This window comes from Ochlerotatus camptorhynchus, unplaced genomic scaffold (genome assembly GCF_037179485.1).
Source record: "Ochlerotatus camptorhynchus isolate MF236.1 unplaced genomic scaffold, CSIRO-AGI_Acam_v1.1 ptg000503l, whole genome shotgun sequence".
Taxonomy (NCBI): Eukaryota; Metazoa; Arthropoda; class Insecta; order Diptera; family Culicidae; genus Ochlerotatus; species Ochlerotatus camptorhynchus.
This window is the reverse complement of record NW_027040988.1, coordinates 5,728,798-5,744,571: the sequence shown is the minus strand read 5'-3', so window position 1 is coordinate 5,744,571 and position 15,774 is coordinate 5,728,798. Positions and strand designations below refer to the sequence as shown.

Genomic DNA, 15,774 nt, shown 5'->3' with positions numbered 1-15,774 from the left:
ATTTTCAGCGCATAGATCGATAAAACAAACTTTCATCTAGCAACTAATATCACACACACAATAAGAAACGGTTATGTGCTCAAGTTATTAACGAAAGAGAAAAGAGTCGACGAAGAGAATCGATCAATGTTACTTAGGACCTAATGCAATGTTCAGCTTGAAATGTAGGCATTTTGGATCTTGTATTTTGTTTTTGTCAAAATGGCGTCTTTGACATTTTTCAATTAATTGTAGCACGAAAACATCACTTCTGATCGAACTGACGTCTGACCAGTTCCACGCCAAATAGCATAAAATAAATAAATAAAATTGATTCGGCCTTTTTATGTAATCTTTGCACAGAAAACGATTTAAAATGTTTCAAATATTGTTTCCCGTGCAGAAATTTCATAAAAAGCGTACACGCAAAAAAAAAAACGTTTCGATATCCAATATAAAATTCCAGAATTTTCATGCTTAGCATAAATAAGACCCTATTTTTTCGAGCCTCTATCAAATTTTCTATCAAAATCTGCGTACAGCTATGAAGGAACTCCCTGGAAATGGAATTCTAAGGAAATTTTCAGAATACATCTAAGATTATGATGAACCTAGTGCTGAACCAAATTCCAATGCAATTCTCAAGACTCCCGGAAGCAACGTTTGCCGTGTCTTTTTACGAATTTGGTTTTGACGTTCTGCCCCCTGGACAATAACTGGGAAAGATGACAGGTTATGCAGGTTAGACTACGATGCTTCCGCGCCGTCCGAAATGCTTTGCTCGCGGATTTCGCTTTTTGCTCGCTTTTATCAATTGTTAGTTCTAATGTTGTGCCTTTTCAAAATAGCTTTTGTTTAAAAAAAAGTAAGTAGGGTAGAGAACTACTTCGGCCTAATCGCCTATTTTGGGCCTATCGAGTAGACATTACATTGCACTCATTATTCTCAAAAACAAAAGAAGCACTCCGAACCAGGGTTGCTTCCACTCACTTGCTATAAAAACATATTTTTCGGAATTATGCAATCATTAGATGATATAATGATATGCTGTACTCGTAAGTAATGAGACGAGGGTTTAAAGTATGTGTTTGACTCATAAAACATGCCAATTTTGCTTTCAGAGCGTCACAATCAGCAATTTTACGACTCGTGAGTGCTCACTCTGAGTGAACGCTCACGAGTCGTAGAATTGCTGATTGTGACGCACTGAAAGCAATATTGACATATTTTATGTGTCAAACACATACTTCACATGCTCATCTTGTAACTTACAAGTACTAATTATCACTATACCATCTCATGATTTCATAATTCTGAAAAACATTTTTTAATAGCAAGTGAGTGGAAGTAACCCTGCTCCGAACGAATCATTTTTTATCTTCTTCCGATAGGCCAAAGTGAATTCAATGGCGATTCAATGGCGTTTTAATGCGTTAAGCGAATTTAGAATCCGTAGGCCGAGTTTGGGGTCAAGAAGCAGTGTCTAGGGGCAACTTGAAACGCAGTAGGCTCTGCCCGCGAACGGTTGGTTTTGTTTTCGCTGGCGCTGATTTCATCTGTTTTTCGCATATTTGTTTAATTGTATCAAATCAAACAAATATTAGTTTTCGCGTGTGGATAAGGGTAAATTAAGATCTATCACGTCTTAAGAAGTTTTTTTTAGTGATATTGTAATTAACGTGAAAAATCAGGGACAAGAATTTGTTTCAAGAAGCTGTGTTGCTGTGGTGTCGCGTCGGTTGGTTTTTCATTTCGTTTGTTTCAGGGTTGCGTCCACTCACTTGCTATAAAAACCTATTTTTCGGAATTATGCAATCGTTAGATGATATAATGATATGTTGTACATGTAAGTAACGAGAAGAGAGTTTAAAGTATGTGTTTGACTCAGAAAACCTATCAATTTTACTTTCAGAGCGTCACAATAAGCGATCTTATGATTCGTGAGAGCCACTCAGAGTGAGCACTCACGAGTCGTAAAATCGCTGATTGTGACGCACTGTAAGCAAAATTGATAGGTTTTTTGTGTCAAGCACATACTTCACGTCTTCATCTTGTAACTTACAAGTACTAATTATCACTATACCATCTCAAGATGTCATAATTCCGACAAACATATTTTTTATAGCTAGTGAGTGGAAGTAACCCTGGTTTGTTTTTGGTGCTTTGCCTCCCTCCCAAGAAGAGTTTTACCGGGTATTTTTTTCTTTGTTGGTGTTGGCGTTCTGCCTTCCGGAGGTTGCACGCGAATGAGGTGTCAAGCAAAAATTCGGTGCAAATGAAAAACTTCGAATGTGATTCAAAATGTTGTGTTGGGTTGTAAAAACAACGCGGAAGATTTTTTTCGATTACCGCGAGTGAACAAATCGGTCCTTTTTTGGAGGCAGAATTTGGTGAGATCCATCTGATTTATAATCAATCATAAATGCATATTTCCATATATTACTAAATACGCGCCAGATTTCGAAACATCACATTTCGATATCTGGAAGTGTGTTTGCAGTACCATTATTCATATGATAACGATAGTGTTTACATGTGGGGCTTATTGTATGTGAAAGTTACCTCGGAATGGACGTGAATTACCACGCATTCTGAAATGGATTGCTGAATCTGCAGTAGAGCTATCGCTTTCTAACTCCCGGATTAAACTTGCTTCAAATTATAACATCAAGGATTGTTGTAAGCAAATTTCTTCCATAATACCACTGCCGGCCAGTGGGAGTTAGATTGAATACACACACACACACAAGAAGCAGTGTCTAGGGGCAAGGCAGCGTTCAATCATGAGTAATGTTTGAGCAAATCTTGAGTAACTCAGAGTTACTCGCGTTGTTAAATAATTAATTTTGTTTTCAATATGTCAATTTGTATCGCTTTAATTTGTGCTGGTGGTTCAATCGGCTTCAGAGCCGTAACTACACAGTTCGAAAAAGTAGTGTAAATTTCTGTCACTATGATGCACATAAATGGAGCGTCACATATCATACAAATTCACATTACAGATTGTGTAAATTTATGAGTCATTTAATGAAATAATCTAAATATTGTATGCAACCATCCATCTTTGCAAGCAATATTTCTTGCAAGTTGTTAGTTTACGTGAAAAGGAAGTTTACATGGTTCAATTTTAGCATGCATGAATATTTACATCACCATTAAAATTCATAATTTTTTGGTGTGTACATGTTCATTGGAACAACAAAGTTGAACAGGTTTCTCTCCTTATTTACATACTTGTGTAGCTGCTCACGCAAATGAAAATAACATATTAGTTCTAAAATAATCTGGGAATAAGAATACGGGATTTGATCAGGGTAAAACTTAACGACGGTATACGTCCCAAGTAACATTTTAAGTTTTATGAAGTAATACAAAGCTTCTATAAAACAACATTCATAAAACCCTGGTGAAGGCTACTTTGCCATTGATGCATCCACCCAAACCTCATTAAGACTAGAATCTGTCTAGTTTGCCCATCCTGGAGAAGATTCTGAAGGGTATATTTTCGAAGCCCTTCAAGATTGATTTACTGCAAAAAGGTTGTATGACGAACGTATTGAGAACCATTAGAAACCCGTATTTAAGCTACAATAAAAGCTATTTGGCAACAATAAAAACCTTTTTCAAGCCATTTTCCCTAGCCGCTAGCTGAATCCACTAGAACAATCATCAATCAAGATAGAAAAGGATTAAAAAATACCATCCGATCTTACCAATATAATTGAAATATAAACTTATCAACCTATTCAATTTCCAACATAATTAAATCAACAGCCCTCTACTAAGTCAGTATCTAAAACAGACTTGTGTAAATATAATTTACCCTGATGACGCGTTCATCTAGATAAAATTGATAAAAAGACAATTTTTAGCGATGGGCCCAATCTTAGATCCATAAGCCAACATTAGAGCCTTTTCCCCTATATATCAATTGTAATCGGTTGAAGTAAAAACCGCTACGATCGTTTCAAGTATTGTTTGCCACACTTGACCCCATCCATCAATTTACTTGACGGTTTTTCTGTAGCACATTCTAGAAACACAACCTTCACAATTGGTATATAACTTCGGTACCCTATTTCATTCGATCGATACTCCCCAGACAGCAAACAATTAACGCAAGTTTTTCACACAGTATACTGTGGTGTATTGATGTACTGTAGGCCTCCGCTGTGGCCTGATTGATCCTCAGCGATCATCAGACGAAGGCCGGCATAAAGCGAGGCATAAAAGCGAAAACAATGGCTGGGTATAGTGTAAACATAAGACGGTATACGTAAATAAATAGTTGCAACACACTCGAATGCACATTCGGCCACACTTTTCACCCAGATATCAATCGATGAGTTAGTTGGATCCAATCGCATCATGAATTTCAATCAAAAGGCATTGATTGTCTGTTATCACTCGATTTACTTCTTCATCCGGATTCGCAACAACACAGAGAGTCATGTGTTTTGGCGTTTTCCTTTCCAACATTCTTCGCAGCATGTTTGCATCACAGTGATTGATCAGAAAACTTCTTTTCAGATTTTTAAAAACTTCCAACGCTCACGTAGCAATTATTTTCATTCCATGCACCTCATGTTCACCACCGTCGCTCGAAGGCGGCACTTCTTCCTTTCGCGTGGTCCCGCACACCCGAAAGGCAAAGAAAATTTCACTTTCTCGTAATCGAATTCGTCCAACCATAAGCCGTTCGCATTCGCCTACAAAGACATGGCATGATTTTGTTTTTCTCTTCACATTCCAGCTAAGGCTACCACATAACGGAACCGCCCCCAGCGCACAGGCCCTGATAAGAAATTTGTTTCACTCCAAATTTGGATCCGCATCGAAATGGTTGCCACTTCCATACTCGTAAAATTTTCGTAGCGCTCAAAACCTTCCAGATAATCACCATAAAATGCTAGAACTCATGGATCAACGGTGCCTCATTTTTGCCTTTACAACATCACACCGAGGAATCACTGAGACACTGACAGCAAATAATTCACGAGATTCACAACGTTTCACTGCGCTGCACGACGGCGATAACGACGAGCACGATAATTTCGATTCGAACCGAGCACACTGCACTCGCGGGGGTAAGTTTGGATAGTATGGCGGTACGTCCGTTTCGAAGCACAATTGTGCAGAAACTGAAATCGCGTGATCGGCCAACGGCTGGTAAACTTTCATTCGGCTGGGATCGACAACGAGAGCGGTCGGTAACGTAGCGGAGCATATCAGCTGGCGGCTGGTGGAGCAGACCGCAAGGTGCGAATCCACTCTCAGCTCTCGGAGAAGGTGTCTATGTTTACTTTTGATTTTGATTGGGAGATTGCATGCTATTGTGTGGCACATATGCACAAGCCTGACATGGTAGTGAGTAGGAGGAAAGTTGTTTATGATTGCGGGTACCTAAATCGAATGGATGATCATAATTTCTTCGCCAAACGAGGCTGATACCTACCTGATCTTTGCTATTATTATTTGCTTTGTTTCGTTTGCCTACTACCTTTCATTTTGTGTCACCGAAATACAAACGACTTCAATTCGTGCAGAGAATTTCAAGCGACGAACCCAATCTTTCTGGAATGATCTCAAATATGGAAAACACGTGACGAGCGATTTTTGGTATTCAATTTGATGCTACGTGGACCGGCTTGATTTATTTCGATGTCGGCATATTATAACTTTTTCATGTCTGTGTTATGTAACTTCAGGGCAACAACGGATATGGTGAAAGCCGCAATGTTACTGCAAATGTTGAGGGATGTTCTTAAAATGCGGATGAGTGTCCTCCAGGAATTAGTGGAGCAAATATTAATGGAACTTCTGCGTTGCCCACCTTATGCTCGGAATTCAATTAAAGTTCACATAGTTTTAATAAAGGCAGCTAGAAATGCCATGGTGAAAATAATAGGAATACATAAATGACCGGAACAAGTGCACCCGAGTGTTGTTAAGTATAATTTTAGCTCTGACTATGCTCTGTGCGGCCTCCCTTAACTCAGTCGGTAATGCCGCAGCTACACAAAGCAAGACCAAACTGGAGGTGGCTGGGTTTGATTCCCGGTCCGGTCTAGGAATTTTTAGGGTTAGAAAATTTCTCGACTTCCCTGGACATAGAGTATGATTATCCTTGCTACACAATTATACTAATGCAAAAATCGTAGCAGGCATCGAAAGCTTTCAATTAATAACTGTGGAAGTGCATCTAGAACACTAAATTGAGAGCACGCAATAAGCTAATATGAGATAAGCAATAAGCTTGAAAAGCGATAAAGAAGAAGATGCCCTGTGCGATGATTCCTCACACTCCTCCAGCTCACATGCGAATGTTCAAAAATCTGTAACTGTTCGTTTTTCCCGGCAAGTTCAATAGCAAGAGACTCCTCGAGCTGGGTCTCAGGGTCAGCTCACTACTTGGTAATCACGAGGAACTTCGCGGACAAGATGTGCAGCGTACGGTCACCTGACTAGAGATATTGTGTAGTGTGAATTGAAAGAATTACTTTGACGATAAACAACCCAAGCAACAATTTTTGTTTTATTTAAGTTTTATAGCAGTTGATATAACCAAATTATAAAACCTTCACTGACGACCACATTGCTTTAACAATCTCCTGAGAACCGCAATACAGCCATGTCATGGCCAATTGGCCCAGTTTTAATGCAGTCATTAAAACTTGATATGCGAACTACTTTAGGAGCATAGGATTTATGTCAGTTTTATCACACTCTAGACGTGATTGTTAAAAATGAAAACATAAAACCTCCTCCAGGTTAGAAAATTTTAACAGCCTTCTAATGACTACCATAAAACTATATTACAACCGCATAAATCGCTCCTGAAGAAGTTGATAAAACATGATACGCAAAACATTTTGACAACTTTGAAGGTTTTAAGTTGGGGTTTTAGGATGATAGTTAATATTGAGAATATTTTATTGTGGTTTTATTCTTTCGATGTTTGATGTGAAATCATGATCCTTGTCAGTTGGTAATAATGGCTGATATTATTGTACATTGAAAATAAGACGACTTTATTATAATTTTAAACCGATCTGTATATGCTTCACAGCATGCCGTGCAATATTTATGGTGATTATTATACCAAATAGGAGCATAAATTTAGTGCGCCATATGAATACTAAAATATAGGGATATTTTTAATTTGTCTGCATTAGCACCATGCATTAAAGAGTCATTCAAAGATTATCTATTTAGTACAAAACTGTTACTACTGTTGAGCAATAACCAGTCACATATTATTTAATTATACATAGATGTATGAAAGTGTTTTATTGCCTATCAATTAAAGCGTAATTATTCATACTGTGTGAAATTTGTTCATACGGCGACATTTTTTTTCGTTATAACTTGCTACTCCTTAAAAATACCTCAATATAACATATTCTCCTAGATTGGAATTCTATAGCATAACATAAACCTAATGGTTGTATCTTAGCATTTCGTAGTCCAAATTGAGAGCGTTAAGTTATATTTAAGCTATATAACTAGCTTGCTGGTTTTATTCGGTACAGCGAATCAAAACAAAACAAAAACCATGACCACCTGTCAAAAAGTCAACATTCCAAGCGATCCTCCTATTTTCGCTTGTAATCAAGATGTAAGAAATGGTTATTGGATCCACTAAAAGCTTTTTCAATACAAGGTTTAAAGCCGTGATGTCAATACTGGCCATCTCCAAACGGATTTAGTGAAACTGTCGGCGTTGCTTTAAGAAGGGTTCATGGATCTTTCGGAAGTGTATCGGAAAGCCGCTTGTTGAATATTTTTAAGAGCTCCTTCACCGCACTGTGCCTTATGTAGGGATCGTATAACTGTAGTTCCTCCAGGAGTTTCATATTGTCGATCGTCTCATCTTCATCGTGTTCAGAAGCACTGAAGGGGTTTTCATTACATATATCTGAATAGAATTGTTTTTTATAATGACAAAAAAATTCAGAGTATTTTTTGTTGTAGCAGTATATTTCTTATCTGTGAATCTTAGGCCTCTGATAAAGATGATAGTTGTAATGAAGCTTTAATGAAGGTCTAAGACTGCTTCAAGTTTTATATCGGTCATAAAAAGTGTACCATAAAACATAATTGTATGTTTTGTTTTGTTTTTATTCTTCAGTTATAAGTAGTGATGCAGAACCACCTTACAGCTACCGTTAAAACTATGAAGTCTGAGTTTTAATTTAGTAGTCATAAAACAGTTTTATAGACGACTTGACGGCCTGATTTTATGACAAGCACACAAAACCGTAATACAACCATAGGCTGGAAGGGATGCTATGATAAAACAATGATAAAATAAGAATAAATCTTCCAAGCATTTAGATTGTTACTTGGGAACGATTGCTGTTTATGCCGACGATCTGATGACACCCTCTGAGCGCTCGCTGCTGCTGACGAATAGTGGCTGATGGTTCCCAAAACGGTGGCGGAGGGTCATTTAACCACACGATGGCTTGATGGGGTTTATCGATCGTGTGTGGCTGTGTTAGCCTTCCAGGCATCCTCCCTCGTTGACGGAGATTAGCACGACCCAAGACAATACCGGAGTGACCGTGTCAAGAGGGGAATGCTCCTAAACGGTTAGGGGTTTCATCCCCGAGCTTGAAAACCTCTTTAACGAGCGGCTGGCCTAGCTGGAAATTGTCCATTCCGGTTAGATGTAGCAACCCGAGATCTATTACGCCGGATCGTGTGCATCTAGTTGAGCTTCTGACCAGACAACATGGCGACTTTCAGGCAAATTAACAGTATACAAAAGGTCCTGTGAGGGTAATAGGAGGTATTAGAGAAGCCGTACTAATCTAGTCATTAGTAGTGAGCTAGATTTAGTTATATTTTAAGCGTAGGATAGGTCATTAGCGTACCTGACGAAAACATCGTCCTTTCCCTTTTTAGCTGGATACCACTCACTCAGAAATGTGCAGGACACTTTATAATTTGGCTCTTGTGCACAAGAACGCCTGTAACTTTATGAGCAATGGCACTTCTCCTAACTTATTTGTTACTGCCTGTGAGGTTGGGGTGGGGATTGTTATCACCACCTTTGTAGATTTTGGCCCACTTCGCCTGCTGGTCTACTCTTCTATCATTTAGTTGTTGTAAAATTGCAGTTTTGCAGTGGCATTCGTTAAAGCATCAATCACATTAAGTACCTACTGCTCTTACCAGTGCTGGCTCATAATGTTTAACTCACCACTTTCACTCTTCTGGAATTCTCCAGGCGAGTGTTTCTGGATGTTCAGGAACCAGATTACTGGTGGTCGATCTAATTTTTACTAAATCAAAAAACAAAGGTTTATTATCACCAAATAAAGACTGGAATGCGCAAAAATTGGTCGACAAAAAAATCGTTTCTTTCAGTCAAAATTCATAACACAAAAAATCAGTTCAATTCATATATTTAAAGGAAAAAGTAGAAGGGCCTGTGCCTAGGGGCACGAACGGAAGCTTGACGTAGGACCGCTACTGGACAGAACAAATGTGAACATTAATTTCTTTTAATTGATCAATCATCAATTATCTTAACTCTTTCCGTTTTAATTTGTAAGCGTATCAAATTTGTAGTATTTATTTCAAAGAGAAAGTTGATGAAGAGAATCCAAGGGACTGTCAACTTGAGTATTTTCGATTCATCTACCCGACTTTAAAAGGTGTATTATGATTTTTTTTGTTATTAATGATTTTTTAAGTTTTGTGCATTTTGGTATTAAAGTGCATTCAATTCACCCCTCACAGGATTTCCTTCCGAATTATATGAATGGGGCGGGGCGGAAAGTATCGTTTGTGCAGAATATGTAAAAAAGGAGGGACTCGTGAGAGCTAATTTTCTCTCAAAGTTGATTTTATTGGCTTTCTGGGGACTGAATATACACCCAAAGCGAATTATTCCCACTTCTCTCAAATTCTATATGGATTTTTAACACTTCCTACCAGCGTTTTCTGGAAAATGGTCCGACGTTGATTAATCTCACCAATACATTCAGGCCTACAATTCCACACCTTCTATAGAGACCAGGTTGAGCCTTGATAGCTAGCTGCTTGCGGGAACTGATGACCTTGTCAAATGTCCAAATAATACTCTTAACAAATTTAAGGTGGACCTGAAAAGGACCGTTTTGTAGTGATGGTTGAGTAATTCTGAGTTTTATGTTCAACACAGATGAGGCTGTCGAGTTGTATGTCGTTTGGAGCGAGGGTGCCACGCTTGGCATATATGACCGACCCGCAGCGACTCACGAAGAGCTACTGATTCCGATCCATAGCATAGCGGTGCAGCTTCTTCCTCCTTTGATGGTTGCTTATGTGGCCTCTGCAGCTCACTGCTTGCAGGCAGCCTTTCATTGTTACTGGAGAACAATTTTCAACGCCACACGCCGAAAGCACTGCTACTGCTGCAACTAATTTCGACGACCGAACACCACCACACAGTTGTGTGGTCGTTTGGAGCGTGTGGTTCTGAGTATGGCGATGAGTGTGCAAAATATTACGCAATTCCATCAACAATCAATACGAAACTAACGATTTTAAATTGACTCACCACTTTAGTAGCCTATTGGTCCCAAGCAAACGATTAACGTACCCTATTCTAGTCGAAATTCTAGTACTACGCAATGTTTGTTTTGATTTGCTATGAAAGTTTGACAGATAAAATGAGGGGTTATTGGTTTTTCCTATGTTTCGAGGGGTGAATCGATTAGCTTGGGACCGAAGAGAGTACCAGAGCTGAGCCAAAGAGTTGAGCACGTTATTTCGAGACCTTCTAGTCTTAGAGTTACCTCTATGATTCCATCCTCCCTATTCGCACGCGCCCGAGGATCGGAGGCGAATGCCACTTCGACTTGTTTCGTCTACCTACTACTCTCTGACGACTGTGCTGGGGAAGCAGCATATGCATGTAGGTAATTGGTGGATTTGTTAGTTAATTCGACGTTTTAGGACAATGCTGGACATTTACCAGTTTTTCAATAGTTTCTTGTTAAAAATCAACGTTCAAAAGCATTGTTATCACTGCGTAGCCATATTTCTGATCGATTGGTGATAAAAGTATTGAAATTGGGCCAGGGGCAGCTGAGTTATTAAAATTCAAAATCTTTCTTAATTTGTTACATATTCCATTTTCGGTTTTCACAAAGTGTACCCCCATATAGAAATCAAAGACGTAGTCCTACGTCAAAAATGCTCGTTTATTCTTTTGGTTTGCCAAATCCGAACTGCCGTGCCTTCCGCTTAACTCCTTCTATAAAATTTTACACGTGGTCTCATCGACCTTATTCGCCGCCGAACGCCAGTTAGATTTAAATTGCTGCTCGTTTTCCATGGATTTATTAGTTTTATTGAGATTGGCATCGACCAAGGCCCAATACCGTTCGATAGGGCGGAGTTCTGGGCTGTTGGGAGGGTTGTGGTCTTTGGGTACCACAACCACGTTGTTCGCATCGTACCACTCGATTTCTTTTTCCCATAGTGGCAGCTCGCCAAGTCCGGCCAGAACAGCACAGGTCTATTATGCTGCTTTAGGGATGGTAGCAGCCGCTTTTCCAGGCACTGGACGTAGATCTTTTCATTGATGGTTCCTGTAGTAATGAGTAGTAAATGCCGCTTTTTAGACCACACGTGCCGGACGAGATATTTTCTCAGGAACTTCGATAGTTTGATGGTTTTGAAAATTTCAGCCACCTTCCCTTTTCCTGATGCGGTATAAAACCACCACTGACCTCTGCCGTCGTGTTCGCGAAAAATGTGTATCCTAGCCACGAACAAACATACTAAATGTATGGGTTGCTTAGTGTCTAATCTATTACGGGCAAATTATTTTTATCTAGATAACAAATTTCTATGGTTTTGACAGATGGGATCACTGCACATTTCAATCCGTTACGGATTCTCGATCAAGAGTTAAGTTTTAGTTTCATGTCGGTTTGTCGGTGATAAAACTCCTGTCCTGGAAGCTGCTTGAAATCCGCCTTCACATAAGTTTCGTCGTTCATGACGACACAGTCGAACTTTGTGAGCAGATTCGTATACAGCTTTCGGGACCGATGCTTTACCGACGTGTTTTGTTCGGTTCGCCACCTTCACCTTCTTAAACGTCGACAACCCGGCTCGTTTCTTGGCCCGCTGCACAGTATGGGAGACATTGAGCTTGCCAGCGACGTCCCGGATGGAGAGGTTAGGATTCCGCTTATATTTCACCGTCACCTTCTTCGTCGTCGCTACCACGTCCAGATTACGGTTGACACCGCTTCCAGGCTTCCAGGTGGGCGACAGACGCTCCCCAAACACTTTTAAAACGTTTGTCACGGTCTATTTGGCCACATCCAACTTGGCATGTGAGAACTCCGGATTCTCTTGCTGCGCGAGCAAATTTTTGATACGCGATCCTTTTACTTGGACGTCATTTTGAAAACTGGAGAGCAAACGGTGAAAACTCATCATAGCAACCATTGTATATACACTCAACTTCCAAATGCAATATTTCAGGTTTTTTATGCATTTTAACAGAAATACACCAATTTGAAGTTGACCAATTTTTGCGCGTCCCAGACTTTACCACCGCGGAAAACTGAAACATAGAGCAATCGGCTCAACAAACGCACGAAACGAATCAACTGAATATTGTAGAAACAGAGAACTGATGAACGGAATGACATTTGAGCTATGAAGGGCAGCAAAAATCGACCATCTTAGCGCCCTTTATATGAGAGCGAACTGTTAGTTTGATAGTATAGTTTCAAACAGTGAAGTCGTAAATTTGCTTTAGATTTAAAAATCAAGATGAAAGTCTATGAAAAAATATCGTTATGCTTAGAAAACGAAATGCTTTCTGATGATGTATCAAACCTGATATTTTTTCAAAATAAAAGAACCCATGCGTAATGTGGACATTGTATCTAACGACATGGACTACGAATGTTTCGCTCAATTAACTAAAAATATGTTTTATCTACGAAACACGGTTTTACGAAACGAGCGTAAAATAATTTACGAATAAAATGGTTTCAGTGTATCTCCTCTGGTCGCCGCCTCGATATCGATAGCATTCAAGACCATGTTAGCTACATCGGTGCTATTGTTTTCAATCTGAAATTCAATTACTATGTTGTGCAGTTCACGGATTATAACCAGCCTTCGCTTCGATGGAGTAAGTTGGACGATGGTTCATTACAGGTTGAGCCTCAAATGGGTTTATCGGCTGCTAGCTAAACGTTCATCGATGGTTTCGTCTTACATAGCATCACGCAGATCAATGGGGCACCCTATAGAAATGCTCGCTTTCTAGAGCTTGTCCTGTCAAATGAAGCTGCAACTCCAGCACGTACTGTTTCGGGGGCTGTTGAACCGCTGATCACACTAGATCCTAACCACCCTGCCTCGGACGTACTGGTGAAAATTCCAGTTCCGATCGTTTTTAAGGAGCACTCCATACTGCATGATTTCCGAAGAGCTGACTATTCTGTGCTTAGTGCTGCTATCTCCCACGCTGACTGGTGACCAATTGAATCAGCCAGTTGTGTTGACGACGCTGTTCACTGCATCAACCAAACGATTTGCTACTATATGAGTGAATTTGTTCTTCTTTATTACCCTACGCCGAAGCCACCATGCTACCCAAGTGACCAACAAGCCCACTAATTCGCCTTTTTACAATATGAGGCTAATATGTGGCTAATATAAAGTTTAGTATACCCCATGTTAGCCGTATATCAGCCTTATATTACAAAAAGGCGAATAAGTGGGCTTGTTGGCTACTTGGGTAATGGTCATTTGCATTGCCTGCAGGCCGGATGTGTTTCTTTTATGCTCCTTCTTGAAACTACTTCTTGTTGGGCAAGATTTCCATTCCCTAGACCACGGATTCCGCTTGTCTCATATCGCTACGCCCCAGCTTTTCAGAAATTGTTTGGCTTCGCCAGTGGTGGCACGAGTCCTGGAGTTTAACATTTTTTCCTTAACATTTGATACTTTTTGCGATAACCATTTTGACGACACACAAAAACAAACTGGCAAGCGGCAAAAATGTCATGACATTTCTAAACTGTTTTCTGCCAGCGACAGAACATTTTCGCACAAAGAAGCAGACAAGACCGGCGGCGCGCGCGACATAAATAAATTTATGTCGTGTAGAATTTTGCCGATTTCTGGCTAATTACTGCATTTATTTGATGTTTATTGCATGGAATTAAAAGATAGGAATGAAGACTGACCACTCATAAGCATTGATGTTAAAATTATGCGTAAATAAGGGAGTTGGTAATTTACTGTCACACGCAAGCCTGCAGCTAAAATTTCATTACAATAAACTGTTTGGAAAAATCAGGCTGCGAGATTTTATTTATTCTCTATCTCCGCTGTTCGCTTGGAATGTAGTTATAAACGGCCGCCCGTGTGCTGGCTGTTTTGTTTCGCTCTGGACGATGGTTTTTCAAAAAATGTACTGTTGCCACCTCTGGGCTTCGCAAAAGCATTTTGATAGGTATCCCACTTCTGAAGTTGTAGGAAGTAATAAAACTGTCTGTTGTCTTTTCAAAGGTATCTACTATCAAAGATCAGGCAGCTAGAAATAGGGAAAAAGGAATTCCGGTCATTCCTCCATCCACCAACAACGTATACAATGTACCTGTATGTATGCCTAGGAACTGCTAACAATCGAAATCGTAGCCGACTACGACGAAAAAACGTCCTAGCAACCGACCAATGAGCTGGATTACCGAGGTGAAGCAATCGGTTAAATTATGTGAGTGAAACCACTGTACGATACAAGCAATTAGTGACGTCACTAATTGCGTTTACGTTGTTAATTTGGTTCACTAATACAACAATATTTCACGATCTCTTCCTGGATCTTCACCTCTGCCTGTACTCATTGACAACCGACAGCTTAGAAATAGTTCTCAAAGTGACCCTTCCACCACCACTTCATACCAAAGACTATAACTACGTGTACATGGCCAACAGCTGTCACGGCACCAACGAAACAATTGGTGCCGGAGGAACAAAGCGACGACTATGACGATCTTTATGTAAGTCGCGCTTTGTGGCTTGCACCAGGGTTGCAAACAAAGGACAATTTTGAGGAAGGTACGAATCGGGTTGATCATCCCCTTTACTAAACTCCCTCGTTGAGGAGCGATGGACCATTGATGTATGATTTAGGTAAAGGAGTGTGCGTTTGACTAGTACTGTCGCTTGCAGGGCTGAAAGCCTCCTTAATAAAGATATATAAAAAATAGTACTGTCGCATTACCGGCCCTTCCCTCAATTTCAACTTCTATTAAATTTTCACGCTGCCGTATTCTAGCGGAACTATCAACCTATCCTCTTGAGAACTTTATCTAGTTAATAAATTATTACACTAAAGCTTCATGTTGATATTAGTATAACATTTCCTACCAACTCGGAATATGCATAGTTATGCAAATCGGAAAATTTCGAGTCTGAGAAATTCGTCTTTGGCGTGAAACTACTTCATAACAACATTCTATAGGTTGTTAACCCACCATTTGTAGCCCTCTCTTACTATAATGGATACAGGAATTGACGAAAACAAACGTTATATAATTGGAAGCTATTGATCTAATTCGCCCGTAGACCAGTTGGCCCCCATTCTAAAAAACCTGATTGGCTTAAAATGAATAAAAAGCTCTGATTTGTACAATTTCCCGATAATCCTGTGCAAATATTTAACCAAAATTACCCGCCACCATAACTGACCATGGCGAATGTGGAATTCCTTTCCCAGCCTTCATCACGTGGTCTCACCATATTTACCTTCATCAGCCG

At 39.8% G+C, this 15,774-nt stretch overlaps 1 protein-coding gene across 2 annotated transcripts in view; it reads right to left on the bottom strand.

Annotated features, from left to right (window-relative positions):
- Positions 1-4,953, bottom strand: part of LOC135712735 (uncharacterized) — a 70,472-nt gene extending 65,519 nt beyond the window's left edge. Inside the window, exon 1 of one of the 2 annotated variants that reach the window (XM_065235776.1) lies at positions 4,880-4,953. The gene's annotated coding sequence lies outside the window, so the exon portion shown is untranslated. Of the gene's footprint in view, positions 1-4,278; positions 4,321-4,879 lie in introns of those variants that run through there. The other variant, XM_065235777.1, reaches the window with a different exon arrangement.
- Between the last annotated feature and the right edge of the window lie 10,821 nt (positions 4,954-15,774).